This window comes from Alligator sinensis, unplaced genomic scaffold, assembly GCF_000455745.1.
Source record: "Alligator sinensis unplaced genomic scaffold, ASM45574v1 scaffold499_1, whole genome shotgun sequence".
In the NCBI taxonomy this organism is placed as follows: Eukaryota; Metazoa; Chordata; order Crocodylia; family Alligatoridae; genus Alligator; species Alligator sinensis.
In genome coordinates this window covers 3,687,393-3,704,075 of record NW_005841864.1, presented here as the reverse complement: position 1 = coordinate 3,704,075, position 16,683 = coordinate 3,687,393, and positions in this window count along the sequence as shown.

Sequence of the window (16,683 nt, the reverse complement as noted above, 5' to 3'; positions counted from 1 at the left end):
GACGTGCTGTTGGATGAGGGCGCTTTGAGCAGTTTCTCCCCGAATACAACGTATGTTATCAGACACAAAAATAGGATCCTTTACTAGACAAAATTCTAGCCGACAGTAAGGTTTTAAACTGACCTGTATTTAATAAGGTTCAGATCCAGTCACCATGATTTTGAGCACACAGAAAGACACAGGAAAGGCTTATTTAGGACGTCTGGGCTGCTCAGTGCCTTGCCCCGCAGTCTTTACCGCCTAGACCCAAGGCCACTGGCCTGACACCGGCTCATACAGTGAAAGGAGGGAGGGAAACACAGAAGGGATTCTTTCACTTCTGCCCTTGACAGAAGATACTGGGACAACGGATTTGGAAAAGACAAAATCACTCAGACACCTGTCCACTGGGTCACGAGGTTTTGGCTGAGCCCCCTTGCGTTCGACACTACCTTATCAGGCAGAATCGGGGCGGCTAGACTCAGCCTTAGTCCCAGACCTGGTCAGTGGCTCATTTTTCTAAATACACAGATGCACATTCATTCAGTCAGACCTACCTCCTCCCCCACACTGCTTTAGCCAGATTCACATCGAAAGAACCGGCATCCGGCCACCCCACTCCAAATGATGGCCACTCTAACTGACAAAAAGTAATCAATCTGTCTTTTGACATTTCTACCCCGTAATCTCCTTTGAATTTACTAAAGTTTCTTAGCATGCATCCTAATGGGGTTGCGGAGTTTTCTTCTCGGGAGCTACCCGAACCCATTGTGTCAATCAAAATTCAGACCTATATGCTGAACATTATAAAACAAAGTCCCCGAGAGACTACCCAAAAGACACAAGGAAAGCGAATACTTACTCCGCCAACACCCTGGCGCCGTCTCTTCAGACCCATTTAGCCTGGTTGACTCATTCAATGGAGAGCCTTTAACCTCCCAGTGCTGTGGCAGACTCCAAAAGCGGTCTGGTGGCCACTTCACGGACACCTTTTCCGGTCTTGTCGTCCGATCCCGGGGTGGTCCAAGGGCTGCTCCTGCCTGGCTCGCCAAATTGTTGCACAAATTGCTAGTTTCATGCCCCTGGAGGCTTGTTCAATTTACCTCAAGGACAGAGTCACACACACTCAGGCTGGGTTTAACTTGAGTTTATTGTTTGCTCAAACAGGTCGACAGTGGAGCTCAATGCTCAAAGCTAAATTGACCCCTAGCCACGCCCAAAGTTACATTTTTATAGTTTTCATGAACAAGATTCCATTGTGGCAATCTGTGATTGGCTACAGTTTTATGCAAAGTTTAATACATGCGTAGTTCTAAAACGGGCAAGTAACAAGGGTTGCAAAATGTATGTGCAAAGCAAGCAGTAACTAATCTTTGTGTTCCCACGGGAATCTGAGCCTTATTGCAAAGCGAACATTTGTTCGGACTGTTTCTTACTATGCTACTGCTTATTTAATGCAGGAAGAAAGAAGAGAAAAAGAAACAACTTGCAGTTCTCAGCTGTGAGACATTTTTGCCACAGCAGTATGTGTGGGACTGGGAGTAGGATGGCTGGCCTGATCCAGCACGCACAGTGCTGGGGCTGGCATGGTGTGCCCAATCTAGCTGGGTCCATGGGCAGACTATGGCTCAAGGGACAGGTCCCCACACATACTAGATCAGGCCCATGAACCAGATCCAGCCCACGGACCAGCCTAGAACCACTTATCCCACCTGAAGAAGGGCCAAAAGGTTGGGCACCACTGGCCCACTTTGTCAGATGCTAATCACCTCTCTATGTGTGGTCTCTCAGGGAAGAAGTGTAACATAGTATTGAATATCATAAGTTAGTTTCTAACCATTTCAATTTTTATTATGATATTAACTAGTGGTCCCATGCACTGTGCAGACAAGGGTAAGAGATGCTGCTGCCCCAAGGAGCCTAGATTCTAACTGGACAAGAGAAGCAAAGCTCTGCCACAGACATGCTGCGTGTTCTCATCCAAATCAACCTTGCAGACACCTTCACTGGATTTGGATGGAATTTAGTCTCCTTAATCATAAAAAGCAATTCAGAAGGATTCCACTCCTGCAGCCATAACAATACAGTTGCCTGAAATTTGGCCTGAAAAGATGACTTGGCAACTTTTCTTAGGATACTGTGTATGCTCAGAAGCAATCCAGATTGGGCTTCTAGGTACCTGAAGCCCTGCTGAGATCCAGATCAATGTTGTGACATGCTTAAAGTCTGCCAAAGTCCGCAGTTGCTTAGGTGGCCACAGAACATACCTAGCATACATGTTGCGACAGCATGTACAGCTCATAATAAAAATACTGGTCCCAACTGTAGCAGGGCACTGTGATGTGCCTGCTCCTTTAATAAAGCAAGCAGCCTGAGAGACTAACAAGAGGCTCACCTGATGGGAAGAGGGCTCAGGCTGGAGCTATATAAGCCCAGAGCCTGAACCAGTCAGTTAGTCTCTTCCTGGCAACTACGAAGCGAGGAGCTCCTGGCTGCAGGGCTCCTGCAGGGACCTAGAGTTAGCTAAACAGCACTGGGTTTTACAAGCAAGTGGCCTTTGTTTGTGTTACACTGATAGGGGCTTTGAGGCATCTACCAGAGGGCTAAGATGCTCTTTAAGTTACACTGGTAGTTAAGCCTTGAGCCCTGCTGTGGCTGAGATCTGGACCAGAGGGTCCATGTGCCCAGGGAAGGGCTAAGTCGGGTCAGAGGGTCCATGAGCCCTGAGTAGGCTAAGCTGGACCAGAGGGTCCAAGAGCCTAGAGGAGGGGCTGCGTGCAGGACCAGGGGTCCGAGAATTTCGAGGGAGATGGTATAAGGAACCAGGGGGTCCACAGGCCCAAGGGGGCTGAGTGTATAAGTAAGTCAAAGAGAGAGAACATCTGTGAGGCTTGGGGCATGGCGTAGGGAAGGAAAAGGAGCCATGCAATTTGCCCTTAAGGATACTAATGCCCTACAGGGGCCTATTCAGGCCAAGAGGGACCTATTAGGCCTGAGTGCTGGATTATAGGACAGAGGTTATAGTTTGGATGGAAGGCCCTCCACCCTTCTTGCAGAAGCTGGGCCACTGGACAGCTAGGAGTCCAATAAATGGAACCAGAAAGACTGCAGCCTTTATAGGGATTTTAGGCACTTGATCTTGTCAATCTGATCACCACCCTGAACTGAGGCACCCAAGTTTGATATATTGCAATGGCCACATGGGAGCACATGCAAGTTTCATTTGCATCTGGCCTGAAACTCAATATTTTCCCCTGTTTAATAAGGTTCTGCAAAAGGACTTTCCTTTAATGGTCCCCATTTAAACACTGAATTTACAGTTAGCACTGTGAGGCATGAGATCCTGCTGTACTTTGCTATAATAGGAAATGCATTCTCCCTTAAATACTGCTGTAAGAGACTTGCTGGCAAATGTTAACTTTTTATGGCAAGTGTTGTATTGTATTGTGCAGAGGTGCCTGTGCTTGCACTAATAAATGACCTTAAAGCACACAGAGATCTTTAACTGAAGGGTATATAGAAATGCTAGGTATTATTATGCAAGCTTTATCTCACTGATGCTCTGTTATTAAAAAAAAAACAAACCTCATAAGACATTTTCCCTGGGAAGGAAGGATATGTACAAGCTGCAACAAGAAACCTGCAACCCCTTGTGAGAACACGCTGTTCTCAGAACTCTACTAGAGGCCAGCATGCATCCCCAGCTGCCCCACTGCTACAGAGCTCATCTCCAAATGACTGGCATTTGATATGTAAATATGTAACACAGTTTGCTGCAGAAAACCTGTTTTAATCTTCTCTGTCCAGCTCTCCATTACCACAGAATCTGAGCACCTCACATTCTAACCTTTATGACTTTATGTTCACTACCTATATCTGAGGTAAGGAAATACTATTTTCCCACTTTTACTGAGGCACTGAGGGGCCAGATAAGCCCAAAGTTAGACAAAACCACAGTCTCTTAAGACCAAGGCTGGTTCATTAAGTACCTGACTATCCTACCCATCTACATAATACTCTTACAAGAAGCATTCTTACTTATATAAAAATGAGCAGTGCCCTGGATATTATGATGAAGGCTCTTAAGCATGATATATTTTGCCTATGAAGTTTTTCTAGTTTGTACTGGCAAGAGAACCATTTTCATCTTTCTAATACAGTTCTCACTCCTGCAAATACTTATAGGCTTGCTATATTTTTATAAAAGTTATCCCACCGTGTGTGCACTGTATGCAAAGCTTCATTTAGCTCCTCAGCTAATACAATCTCAGAAAGTGGTTTGTTTGCAGGACTGTGGACATAGACTCAGCAACCAATAAATCATTCAGTAACGCACACTCATCAGCCAGTAATCTCCCCCTCCTTGAAAAGCATCAGGCTACTTGTCCAATCACCATAATGCTGTACAGATGTGAAAAGTAGGAACTGGGAAAATGAAGTTGATAACAGCAGAAGTGTCATGTCCACATATTCAGTGGCCATATGCTCAATAAGTTTCCATAGAAGTAAAAATGGAACAATGTCTGGACCATGTTTTATTCACCAAAAGCAAGCCAGTACTTCAAAGTCCTCACCCTCTGCTACTAACAGGCAAAAGACTAACTTGAGGGAACTTGTTGCCATTACTGCATATTTCTTCCACATCATTCCTTCAGTCAACACTAACTGAACTGTCCAAATGAAGTATCAGCTTGAGTTTTTAATACTGCTATAGCCAGGAGCAAAATATGAGTTGGGGCGGTGGGGAAAAGTTCTTTCAGTGGGCCCACGGCAGTGTGTAAGATTTTTCCAAGTTTCTACGCAATGTCTTTATTCCTTTTAAAAAGGCAGGAGGCTAGCTGACTATATTTAATAAGTGGTAGGTTACCTAAGGAAATAGACTTATTGCTGACTCTAAGCTTCTCAACCAGGGTGCCTTAGCACCCTGAGGTGCTGCAGGTTCCTTTCAAGGGTGCCACAGGGCCAAATAATTTTAGCACTGTTAGGTGCGCAGACCTGATTCACAAGACAAACCCAGAGGTTTAAATATTGTTAAAAACATTCTGACCTGTTGTGAGCTTTTTGAGTTCTTTACAACAGAAGATTTGCTCCATTCTTTTTCTGTAGTGAGAAAATGAGTGAAAACTAAGAACTGGCATTTTCCCAAGGGGTGTTCTGAGTTTAATGGGGGGGGGGGGGGGGGTGCCTTGAGTACAAAAAAGTTGAGAACCACTGACCTAAGTAAATAGAAAAGTTCTGTTTTGTAGCTGTTGTATACATACTGCTTGATCAAGTTTCTCTTGGCTGTTCCTCTCATGCAGATTTCACACATAAAGTAATAATGTGGTTTTATGCTGTTTATGTGTTCCTAATTTTATTTCTAGATACAACAATTTTACTTGCATAATTAAAGACCATTACATAGGAATTTCCTGGGGCCTTGTATTAATATATAGGAGCCTTGAACACCTGTCAGATAGGCAGCTAGTACATGTGAGATCCTAAATACCATGAAAAGACTTCTTGAGCAAAGACCTATGAACTTCAGACTTTCATGAAAGATGACACCCTGTCCCACAACAGGGAGGAAAGGACATTCTTAACCAAGAGTGGACTGAAGTCCTCTTCACCTAATTATACTAAGTCATGACCAATAAATGAATACAGGAAACTCCCAAACTATTCAGAAATTTAAGACCAACTCCTCAAGCAGTGTAAACTGGCACAGCTTCATTTAGATCCCCAGCTGGTACAAGTTAGCTTAGTTCTACTGGCTTTAGGGGAGGAATGCCAATTTATCCAGTTAAGGATTAGGATGAAGATGACTAACACTGACTTAAATTCAACCCCAGGAAAATAGACTTTTTTGTACCTGCTGCCTCGGTCTATAAACAACTTAGCTCTTTTATGAAGAAGATAGATAGAAAGACTGCCGGAACTCATCCATCCCTTAGACAGACTCATCCATCCCTTTCCTGCTTGTCCATGTAGGTGCCAATGACACTGCCAGGAATAACACTGAGCAGATCAGAGGAGACTGTGAAGCTCTTGGCAGAAGGGTAAAGGAGGTTGCAGCACAAGTGGTGCTCTTGTCAATCATCCCAGTGAAAGGTAAGGACCCAGACAGGAAACATTGCATCATGAAAATAAATGTGTGGTTGAGATTGATGGTGCCACCATGAAGGTTTTCAATTTTTTGACAGTGGGGAGATGTTCTTGGGAGGAAGACCGCTATCAAGAGAGGATTCATCTGACCGGAACTGGAAAGTAGATCTTCAAGTGTCATTTGGCCAACCTAGTAAGGAGGGTTTTAAACTAGGTTCCTGGGGAATGATGAACAAAACCATCCAGCAACAAAGCAAGCAATCCAGACAGGGCCAGAAAAAGCAGATCAACTCAGGGAAAGGATCAGAGAGTCATATAATGACAATAAGGTATCCAAAAGGGAAACAAGTAGGTCAGAACACAAAATATGTCTTATGTATATATAGAAAAGTGATAAGTATGAGGAACACATTAGGTGAGCTGAAAGTCACAGCTTGTGAAAAGAACTATGATGTGGTGGGTATCACAAAGACTTGGTGGGACAGCCCTTGCAAGTGAAACATCAACACTGAGGGGTAGATTGTTTTGGAAGGACAGGGTTGGAGAAAAAGGTGGTAGCATTGCCTTATATATCAAAAAATCATACACTTTATCTCTGGATCAGGAGAAAGAGGATAGCAGATCAGAATGTATTTAGGTGAAGATAACAGGCAAAAGATACACCACCAATAAAATGATGGGCATTTATTATAAGACTACCAAATCAGGAAGGAAGGATGGATGAGGCACTCTTCAAGGAAGTGACAAAATTATCCAAAAATAATGAGACGGTACAGATGAAAGACTTCAATTTTCCAGATACCTGGAATAATAATACAGCCAAACATAAAACAATGAGCAAGTTTCTAACCTGGTTCATAAAGTTGAGGATACAACTTGGAGATCATTTATCTTGTATCTTGGATATGGCTGAAGACAAATTTGCAGTGGATTGGACTCACTCTGGACTCTCGAGGCAGCCTCCCAACCCATTTTTGAACAACAAAGGGGCAGATGAGCAACAGGGAAGAGCACTCTGAGGGATCTGAGTGAGCAGGAGCTGCTTGTACACCAAGGGGCATGACAGTGCCACTGGGCAAGGGCCCTGTCACAGTAAGGAAGGACACAAATGGAGGCGTGAGATAAGAGAGATGGTCAGAGAGGTTTTCATGTGTCTGAACGAATTCAAGTCAGATAGGCATCATGAACTTCATTCCAAGTACTGAAGGAACTGGCAGCGGAGCCCTTGGCGATGATATGTGCCAAGTCATGGAAAACAGCTGAGGTACCAGAGGATTGGAAAAGGGCCAGCATTGTGCCCCTCTTTAAAAAAAGCAAAAAGGGAGAACCTGGGGAACTATAGACCTATTAGCCTCATCTCAGGAATTTACTGGAACATATTATAAGAAAATCTGTTTGCAAGCATCTGGAGAAGGAAAGGCTTATCACAACCAACCAGAATGTATTTACTACAAACAAATCATGACAAAAAATGTGATCTTATTTTTCAACAAGATAACTAGTTGGGTGAATGAAGGGAATGCTATGGATATTGTGTATCTGGATTTCAGAAAAGCTTTTGAGAAAGTCCCACATGACCTTCTTACAAACACACTGAAGAACTGTGGGCTGGATCTAACTGCAAAGTGGATAAACAAACTGGTTCAAAAGCCACAAGCAAAGGATCATTACAAATGGATCAGTGTCAAAATGGCAGGAAGCTTTGAGTGGAGTCCCATAGGTGTCTGTCCTGGGCCCAGTGCTGTTCAACATGTTTATTAATGGTGTAGACACTGGAATAAAGCAATTCTTGAGCAAATTTGCAGATGTCATGAAACTAGGAAAGTGTGTGAACACATTGGAGGACAAAAATATCTTGACAGATTGGAAAGCTGGCCTGGAGATAACAGAATGAATTTTAATGCAGAAAAATGCAAAGTGCTACATCCCAGGAAAAATAATCAAAAACTCAAATACAAAATGTGACACCTGGCTGGATGGCAGCTCTAGGGAGAAGTATCTGAGAGTCTTGGTTCATCACAGACTCAATAGGACCTACACAAAAAGTGAATTCAGTTTTAACATACATCAATGGAAACATTAGATGCAAGACATGATAATGGAGGTGATAGTGCCCCCTTACTCAGCACCAGTTAGACCTCATCTAGAATAGCGTGTGCAGATTGGGGCTCTACATTTAAAAAAAAAATATGGAGAAGTTAGAAAGAGTCCAGAGGTGGGAGAAAGCAGGAGCTGAGCTTTGATGCTGCTGCAGATGCAACTCCTCTTCTTGCCTTTCCCCGCTACTGAATTCAAGGCAAGTGGAAGGAAGGGAAGACCAAACAGCAGCAGATTTCTGAAATGCTTGGAAGCAGGGACTCCAGGCAGACCAGCCAGTGAACTTATGGAGCTCACCACACATGCAAAGCTCCCAGCAAGAGCTCTGCTGACATGCCCTCAGAGCTCACAGTGCATGTAGCGCACAGCCGAAGTAGGTGCGACTGCACCACTGCACCCCTCTAGATATGCCCCTTCACATAGGAGAAGCTGAAGGATATAGGCATATTAAGCATGCAAAAGGCAATTAAAAGGAGACATGATAGCAGTCTTCAAATACTTGAAGGGTTGCCATAAAGAAGAGGGAAAACATCGTTTCTATCTTGCTGCAGAGAATAAGACATGGGCCAATGACATGAAGTTGCAGCAAAGTAGATTTAGTTTGGATATCAGGTAAAACTTCTTCACTGTTAGAACAGTAAGGCAGTGGGATAGACTGCCTAGGGAAGTTGTGGACTGTCCATCATTGAAGGTGTTCAGGAACAAGTTGGATAAGCATTGGTCAGGGATGATCTAGGAGAGGTTGTGCCTATGCTATTCTATGGGTATTTCCCATGCTTCTGGGCTTTTCTGATTGCCACATGGGGCCAGGGTGGAATTTTTCCCTCCTGTTGTGTAAAGATGGGGTTTTTTGTCTTCCTCAGAAGGAACAGCATAAGAAAACAGTCAGGTCCCTGTGGCAGCTGCTGCACACAGGGGCAAAGCAACTACTAGTTGTTGCTGCTGCCATTATCACAATTACACAGCTGTGGTAAAAGGTTTGTATACACCCCCGCCCCCCCACTGAAGTCCAGGGCAGTTTACCCTGTCACCCTGAACTAGTTATGCCACTACTTCAAAAGCATTGGGTGTTGGTGACTGGAGTGTGCCAGTGTTCCTGCTGGGACTTAAACCTTGCCCCTCTGTTCAGGGTTAGACCAACCACCACGTGGGGTTAGGAAGGAAATGTACCCCATTGTCAATTGGTATGGACTGTGGGATTTTGTTTTTCACTGTAGGGGGCAGGTGGACCTCTTTCTTGGATCTCTCTTAACAGCCCTTGCAGCTGAAGTTGTGAACAGGACTGATTGTGGGGTTGAGTTTTAGTAACAGGTTAGACAAGGATTGGTATGGGATGGTTTGTATAGATGGATCCTGCCTCAGGAAGGTTTAGACTAGATGACCTCCAGGAGTCCCTTCCAGATCTACTTTTCTATGACTAAGACAGGGAAAAAAAGGTTGTCATTCAGATCATTGAATTTTTCAGGCATCTTCCCTGTGAAACAGTTCTACTAGATGAGGCTCCATAAATGTAGTGGTGTAAATGAAAATTATTTTCTTTGCCTCAAGCACAGACAAAAGCAGGATTGTAATTCTCTTTTCATTTCTTTTTTTCCTTTTTTCCCATTGCCAGTCAGACATGGAATGCAGTTTCCAACATTGTCACCCAACCTGCATGTCCTAAGCAGAAATCTACTATTGAATGATCAACAACCAGTACAGTGGATAATTCCATAACAACAGCCATGATGAACAAGTTGTGCCTGTTTCTCAGAGAGATCTCAAGAACAGCCTTTCCCCCCACAACAATACCATAATTTGCACAGCTTGACATACAAGAAATATATAATATAAATTTATAGTGATCTGTGTAGATGACATACAGAAAAAGGATGTTTAGGTGCTACTGTACACATATCTGAGAAAAAGAGTGACGATAGAAGAATGCTGTACCAGGCCATTGACACATTGCTACATATTGTAATCTTTTAGGGCCATGGTACTCATCCTACATCTCACAGACCAGATCTGGCCCCTGAAGTGACTGGATCTGGCCCATGAGTACAAGGATTCAGCAGCAAGCAGCTTAGCCCATCGAGTCTCCTTCCCTGCCCTGCACCATGCTCTTGATCCCATCCACAGTCCTCCTTGCTCTCTCCACCTATCCTACCCTCCAGCAGGTACTGCTTTACTCTCTTCATCCTATTCTCCCTCACTCTCCCCTAGATATGTGCTCTTTACCCTGGTAAGTTCTCTTCCTCTGACCCTCTTCCCCCTCCCCTCCCCTTCGTCTAACATGGACAGCCATCTCCCTTCCCCCCTACTGGAAGGTTGTTGTGCAGCTATGTCACAAGCACCTGGCTGAACTGGTTCCAGAAATCCTCATAAGATAACTACCAGAAACAATTTTTGCCTTACATCAAACCGCTCCATGTAAGTGTCTGATCATAGAAAAAGTTATTATTCACATTCTCCCATTCCAGAACAAGAACCTGTACCTGCCCAGTTGCATTTATGGAGAAGGACATCATCTGGAACAGATCCTTCATTCTCACACTGATCAGAACTTTACAAATTATCCTGGACAGCCACATTTTCCCTGAACATTACAAGTTATACCAATGCTGTAATGAAGCACAATGTGATTAGCTCATATGAGTTCAGTGTGCCATTACTGTTCCCATCTCAATCCTCCTGAAGAGTCACAGATGAGCACACTCAAATTGCCTCTATATGCTCACTCAGAACAGAGTTTTTTGGAAAATGTATTCAAATTTTGAGAGAGCAAAACTGATGAAGGAATAAAGGTTTGAGGCTTTTTAATGCATGTATCCATTTTTATTCATTTCAAAGCTATTGTTAAATGGCTAGGTAGATAAAATGGTTTGAGACATACATAATTGATTCTAATAAATATTTTATTGTTTTATCAGTAATTCTTAGAATAGGATTTCATTGTAATGTAATATTACTGGAAATCTCTATCATGCAGTCTATCCTGCTAAAGGTAGCTGACAAGCCTACTTCATGTTTTACTTTGACACCTTGTTTAGCTTTCCATCTTCAAGGACTTCAAGATATATTTTGACAGAAAGGTTCACTAAACAGAACATTCCCTTTTAAAAATTAATATGTTGCTGCTTCTGCTAATCAAAGTTGGAAGAGTTTACATTAGCATTGTAAGACTGCATTGCACAGCTCATTAAATTTGGCCTTCATTGGGCTTAATTCAGCGGTGATTGCAAGTAAATGCAGGGGAGTTTGAACTGCTATAATTTACACCGTCTTTCAGGCCCCTCATTCATACTTACACAGCACTTCTACATGTGTGCCTGACTGCACAGTTGTTACTGGGCAGTCATTTAGTACTTATTTTAACAAGTACTAAATGACTGCACAGTAACTGCCATTACTGCACAGTCCTGGAGGCGTACAGATTGTTTCTGACCTTACGGTGCAGTAGTGGTGAGCTACTCATTGCTACTGTGCAGTAGCATTGGCATCACAGTTTGTGCCTGCCAATGCTGCTGAATTCTGCCAACTCTATTTGTAGGCTGACCAAGCCTGAATATCAACAGTGTATTTCGGAAAATCCTGTAGGTAGTCTATGAGACTTTTTATGGCATTGTACTTAGGACACTCAGGAGCAGTGATCTGTTTGTCAAGATAATTTATCACTAAGGAATTCTTTCCTATGTAACTAAACACTTGTGCTATACTCCCTAGTGTCGTAAGAAAGTCTCAGTGTTAGGTTGGCTATATAATTCTTTCTTGAGTGAATTCCTTTTGATTGTGAATTTCTGGGGCACCTTTCCTGTTCTCCTCTGCCCTGCTGGTTCTGGCTTTTAACTGGATTACTATTAGGCATAGCTGGCAGCTATTGAAGTACCAGCTCCTTTCCTTACACTATGCCTTCTGACAGGAAGCATTTGCTATAATAGCTACTTGGACAGCTAGCCCAGAATGTGGAGCTGGGTATATCGCACCAGCTTTGCTTCTGCCACTGGAGGCCAATGAGCTTTGCTTCTCTTTTATTCCTCTCCTACCACAGGAGCTTCCCCTGTTCTTGCCTGGTGTAGTCTGTTCCCTGCCACAAAAATGTTCTCTTTGCTCATTTCTAAGCAAATGTAACTGTATTTAGGTTTTCTAAGTTGGTTTCCCTCCCTGGTCTGTCAGGAGCCTGACCAAATTATCTGTCTTCGTTTCTCTAGCCATTTTTTTTGTTTTGAGTTTCCCAGTTCTTGCCTGTAGGCTGCTTTGACATATGCTTCTTTTAACCTCCTGCCATTGTTTTAAGAATTGCAAGGGATTCATAGACATGGGTAAAATATGGTCCCCTTCCCCCCCAAAACTGCTGTATATTAACAATCACCATATACCATAACAATGCTGAATTCCTTCCACACCTGATTAAATCAACATAACGCTGTCCTTTCAGGCCTTCATGAAAAATGGGAGACAATTATAACTTAGTTGCATTCATCTGGCATAACAGCATGGAGGCTTTCAATCTTATGAGGGGGAGGGAAGAGAAAGCAGAGTTTACAATGAAAATCTGTTCAACACAGAATATTCTTTTGGGTTGCTGTCTCTTTCCACCAACATGTGATTATACAATAGGTCAACAAGAATGAAACAGAAAAAGCCTGTTGCATTTCAAGAACTGATATAAAGACCCATTTCAGAAGAAAGTATATTTTTAATCTGACTTTATACAGTTCAACCAAATCTTTTGAATGAATGTTATATGGCATATAATGAAAAGCACAGTTGTGAATTTTATTTTTAATAGAGATGCAGTCTTTGGAAATTTGCAACTATTTGTCTGAGTGATTTTGTATATTTGATCTGTACAAGTTGTGCTGATGTCAATGGGCTTATTTGTATGAGAAAAATTAAAAGAATTTGAAACTAAATCGCACCCCCAGGTTAGTGTTTCATGCATTTTCTAGCCATTGGCTAAGAATATTTTTGTTTTTGTTTTTATTCCCAGAAATGAAGAACCATGGCTGGGCATCTTCTTCAAATTAGCAAAGAACCTGATAGATTAATTTTCTAGTGGGCTTGGCAAGATGGTTGTTATCGCTGGCCAGAAATTAATAGATGAACTTATCTGTTCTTTCTCTTGTTCAATTTTTATTGGTCATGGAATAATATTCTACATGCAGGTTAGTCTTGGACACATATTCTTTATGAGCAGTGCATTGTATAGAATAATAATCTATGGAAGTTATTTTGCACTCTGTATCTTTCACACTACTCTATTTTTACTGATTCTTATCTGAAATTCTTAATATGTATTCTATTTTCTAAATAAACCTATCAAAATAAAGAGAAATATATTGATCTGTTGTAAAAATATCGTTGGAATAATTAATTTTATTTAAATTGCATAAAAACTTATGGGAATGGGAACAAAAGATGTGTTCTTCTAGATTAGTGCCTTAACTGATAGTCACATTTGCTTTTGTGCTTTTTGTCTTTCTGAACCAATGCCTTTTGAATTGTTTGTTCAATGGAACAGCTTTCACTGGGTGAGGTGGGGAGACAAAGGAGAGGGAGGAATTGCTGATATTTTAAAGGTGAGATGCTTTTGAGGCAAAGGCATAAAAGCTTCCTGTGAGAAAGAAATTTATTGTAAGAATATAAAATATGTTTATTCCATTGCATTACATTTGACATTACCAGGGTTCTATACAGATAGGATAATCTGACCATAATAGCTACCATACCATGCAGATCAATAGTCCATACTGTTCAAATTCCTTTACAAGAACACTTCTACTATAACACCTACAAGAAAACAGACAATATTTATTAACTATACTACAATGTAGATGAGGGATGTCAATATTTATTTATTCACCCCCCTCAAGTCACTACCTGGCATGGATGCCCTGTTTGACCTGTCCTAGTTATGTCCATCTGTGTGTGCACTTAATTATATTACACTATATTAGGAAAATTTCTCACTGATCCTAACTGTTTTCTAATAAATAGACTGACTAGTACACAGTAGTAAGAAGTGGCCATTATTCTTACTTGATTCAGATTTACATGGATAAGAACATGTATGTTCACTCTTTATAGGCAGCTAGCAATATAGTGTTTTAAGTGTGATAACTGTGGGCATTAATTGGCATGAATACATGTACTTTCTAAGCATAGTCTTGTATGGACTGGAGCTATGAAAAAACAAGCCTATCCAGAAGATATTATACAGTTTTCTTTATGGAGGCCTACAATGGATAGTCAAAGTAAAATTGTTGGACAGAATGTAGTTGAGTATGCCGAGATCTTGGAACTGCTCAGTTATTACCAGACACACAAAACATATAGGTAAGAAGGTGTATTTATGTTGGCTATGTTCTGAGAATGGGCTCCCCATGCAAGACCTATTTTGGCAGCCTCAATACAAAAGGAAGGGATGTTGATGCAGAGGGATCTTTCCAGTACATTAAGGTCTAAAGTAGCAACCTTACAAGTTAACAATTTGAGCAGATTACTGGAACCTGCCCAGGACAAGACAGACTGGGAGAAACTGACTGATAGGGTGCCTATACATATGCAGTGAGACTACTCCTACGTGCTGTAATTACAGCGCGTTGGAGCAGACTCAGTTAATTGAGAAGACTCCAACGTGCCGTGTATTAGCATCTCTGCACTGAAAAATGGCAGCGGGGATACTTTAACTAAAGCTTGAACACCCCCACTGCCATTTTTTGTTAAAGCACCCCCACCACCAATTTTCAGCATGGGGATGCTGATACATGGCTCACTCAGGGTGCTTCAATTAGAGCGGCTCTCAGAGGTGCTCTAATTAAAGCACCCCGCTCTAAGAGCGGCTCTCAGAGGTGCTCTAATTAAAGCCCCCCGCTCCTCTGGAACTTGTGTATACACACCCTTATAAATTATGTACCTGATGATGCAAGAAGTGGATTTGGCCTGGATTATGATTGACATGTGTTACTTTATAACAGATTGTGTTTTTTTCGGTAAGCATAGATAGTATTTAAATGAGACTGATAGTATTTAAATGAGACACTGAAATATGCAGAGCTTCTCTAAAACTGGAGGTGGCTAAAAATATAACCCCAGTTTAGCAATGGCTGAATTAATCTGAAATCTGTAGTTCAAGACCAGATCTATTAGTGATAAGATGACTAAAGAGTAAAAAGAAATTAAATGGGAAGGCAAACAGCAGAGAACACAGCTCTCCTGATGCACAAACTTTTGGACATTTTTCATGCTGTTTTAATTATTTTTTACTATCATCTACCCTTATAGTCCTGACTTTTCACTTTCCTAATTAGCACTAAAGGGAATTCTCCCTATTCATCTTGATGTTTACTGTTTATTTTTAATATATTTCTGATGCTAATTTCTCCTTGACTTCCCCCCTCTAAATATTTTTACCTGTCAGTCTAAAATTTATATTAATTCTCCTACCCAGTTCTTTGCTCATATTGCATTCCATTCTCATTGTCAGACACAACTTAAAGAAACTTAAGAATTTAAAGTTGGTTAAAATACACACTTTGCCTATCCGTTTTTCAATAATGTGGGATCATACTGTGGCTTTATTTTAAACATCTAGTTTAGTCTTTATGCTAAAAGCCATGTACACTTGAATCCTCTGTAGCATATCTCAACTGCCAGATACGCATGGCAGGAGGTGCAAAGTTTAGGATGGGACATAAATTCCTCTGATCCCAACTGTGTCCTTCGGAAGCTGCCTCAAGCCCAGTCCTTCAGATCAGGCAGAGGGAAGCTGTCCCCAGTCCAGGGTTCAAGACCATGGGTTGTCCAGAGTCAAATCTGACCATCAGCTGCTTGTTGGACTTGGTTTGGGATAGCTTCAGAGCCATTTGAAGACCCCAGACTGTGTAGGGCTGGATCTGACAATCAGCTGATTGATAGACTCAATCCCAGAGTCCTGGGGCAGGTGTGAGTCCCTGGGCTGTCCAGTTCCTGGTGACAATCAGCTGATTATTAGCTGGCCCTGGGACTGCCCAACTGCATGTTCAGTGTTTTAGAAGTCCCAGAGCCTCAGGATACTGGGGCCATTCCCCGGGGCCCAGCATATCTGAAAGTCATATCTTCAGCCCAGTTCCCTAGCAACCAAGCATTTTAAAGTTTCTTACTCTGCAGCCCCTGCAGGGTAGGGGCATCAGCAGATAGATGGATGGTTAAGTGGGGAAAGGCATAGTGCACCTTAAAATGCCAGAGGCCCCAGCAAAGACCTATCACACAATGTGTGAAATTAAAGCTTGATAGAAACCAGCTATAAAAGTGTTCTATATTTTTCAAGGAAGTTATTTGCAGCTGATTGGCTATTTTTGTGGCTAACTGGCTATTTTTATCATGTGATAATTATTTTGCACATGTTACATGTCTAAATGTATTGTACAATTAAGCAGTTAATTGCACAATAAATGTAATGTGTCAAGGAACAGGTTATTTTTATATAAAAAGATTTATTTGGTGAAATAAATATTTACTCAGTTTTGAAATATTTTATGAAAAGGGAAATTCATTGAAGCA